At 38.0% G+C, this 2,436-nt stretch overlaps 1 pseudogene across 1 annotated transcript; it reads left to right on the top strand.

Annotated features, from left to right (window-relative positions):
* Nucleotides 1–1,029: 1,029 nt before the first annotated feature.
* LOC310925205 (olfactory receptor 52E8-like) lies at nt 1,030–1,990 on the top strand (annotated as a pseudogene). The gene has a single exon. The product of its transcript is annotated as an olfactory receptor 52E8-like (transcript).
* Nucleotides 1,991–2,436: the final 446 nt, after the last annotated feature.

Here is a 2,436-nt window from a genome sequence, read left to right as displayed (position 1 = left end):
TGCTACAACATTTAAACTGAGCTGCATTGAACCCAGTTTGCTCAAAAATGACAGAGTATTTAACATCCACTAAAGTCTTATCACTTATGGTGCTGGTAAAGAATTAAATGATAAAACTTGAATTATTACAGAAATATGTATCACAAACTTTTTGACACTGTTTTACCATCTTTTGTCAAATGTTTCACAGTCAAAATGTGATTTATTTTAGACAAAAGACACTGTTTTCTTCACTTTTAAGTTTTCACAAAGCATTATGGGTAATGGATTGGTTCACATGGTGGAACAGCTTCCTGGTGAACCAATGTGTTTTTACAAAGAAGGTCACATTTGATTTATAGCTGCTGAATTATTCAGACTGCCCTCTGGTGGACAAAGTTGTTATTACATGTAAGGTCAAATCTGATTTATGGCTGCTGGATTGGTAAGACTTCCCTCTGGTGGACAAAGGTGTTATTACATGTGAGGTCAAATCTGATTTACGGCTGGTAGATTGGTCAGACTGCCCTCTAGTGGACAAGTTTGACATTACAAGTAAGGTCAAATCTGATTTATGGCTGCTGGATTGGTAAGACTTCCCTCTGGTGGACAAAGGTGTTATTACATGTGAGGTCAAATCTGATTTACGGCTGGTAGATTGGTCAGACTGCCCTCTGGTGGACAAAGGTGTTATTACATGTGAGGTCAAATCCGATTTATGCCAGCCGAAGGATTTAAATCCCTCGCCCCCCAAACGTGCCTCAGAAAAACAAACACTTCTTTTACACTACGTCACAACTTTTGTACACCTGGGAATTGGCTCCTGATGCTGTTATTCTACACACATACATCATAAAAGCTGAGCACCTCACAGTCTGAATGCTACACACACAATACACATAGAATAAACCGAAGTGTATACTGATGATACAGGACATGTAGGTACAAGGTACTTGGTATTATCTGTGGAATGTTCTTTGATGCTTGATTTCCAGTGACATTAAGCTACTTTCTTTTTAAAGCTTGCCCTTAATATACATGTAAATAATGATGAAATTCACAAACACGACAAACATAAAAGACTTCATGATCATTGGATTCCCTGGACTTCCTCCCGATTACAATGGAGATGTGTCTGCTCTCCTCCTGTTTTCCTGGCCATTGTGGTGGGAAACACTTTCATTTTGACCGTGATTCTGTTCAAGCGGACTCTTCGCAAACCGTCTTATTTCATCTTCTGCCACCTGGCACTGACAGACACACTTTTGGCACCGTGACGCTTCCAAAAATCATAGCCAGATACTGGTGGAACGATATGACGACGTCATTCGGCGCCTGCTTTACACAAATGTTCCTGGTCCACTCTTTGGGAACGATTAATTCGTTAATTTTGCTGATCATGGCCTTGGATCGTTTTGTCACCATATGGCTTCCTTTCCGATATCCTGTTTGGGTCACAAACAAAACAGTTTGCATTGCTTGTGTCTTGTCCTGCCTCATATCATTTATATGTATGCTGGGTATCGTGCTCCACGCCTTAACTTTACCATACTGCAACCTCAATATCATTGTGCATTGCTACTGTTATCATATATCGATATCTCAGCTGGGATGTGGGAAACATGTCACATATGTCAAAATGGTCGCTGTCGCCAATGCCATGGTCGTGCTGTTACTTCCTTTAACTTTTATCATTATATCGTACTTTTCCATTATCGTAGCTGCTTTGAAAATGTCTCAAGTTGAGCGGTCGAACAAAATCATCTCCACCTGTGCTTCTCAGATCTTCATCACCTGCCTTTATTATGTGCCGAGGTGTTTCGTTTATCTCTCCAACCTGTTGGGCTTCAGGTTCGGCAACGATGTTCGTATTATCATAACGATGATGTACAGCCTCATACCTCCTGTAGTTAATCCACTCATCTATTGTCTCAAGACGAAGGACATTAAAAAGGTTTTGACAGAGAGATTGCAAAGACAAAAAGTGGCAGCTGCACAAAGAAATGACTAAAGACAAAAAAAATTAATTGAATTTCTGTTTTTGCGTATATATTTTCTTTAACATCATCGATTATCCTGGAAATATAGTTTCCATTCATTTACTGAACATTTCTTTTATACATACGTGTATATCCATATACTCAATTCCTGTTTTGAGGTTGTCCTGTTGCCCCAAAGTGCTGTACAAGTTTAAATAAATGAAAATAAATATTTACAATGCAATAAGGGTTAGGGTTAGCTATAACGTGATGATTCTCTAAATATAGTTTCTACATTTTCACTTTAAGATGAAAAATGCATATTTTTCTGATCAAAATCTGCTTTGTATCTGTTTATACTGATAGCTTTTTTTAAAAGAAATGATTTTATTATTTTTTTGCTTCTTTTTTTTAGCGGTTGGATGGCCGTGTTGATGTCCTGGGTGTACATGTATATACAAAAATATTAAAAACATAA

This window comes from Microchirus variegatus, assembly GCF_963457635.1.
Source record: "Microchirus variegatus genome assembly, chromosome: 3".
NCBI lineage: Eukaryota > Metazoa > Chordata > Actinopteri > Pleuronectiformes > Soleidae > Microchirus > Microchirus variegatus.
The sequence above is the reverse complement of the archived record's forward strand: the minus strand, read 5'-3'. Positions and strand labels throughout refer to the sequence as shown.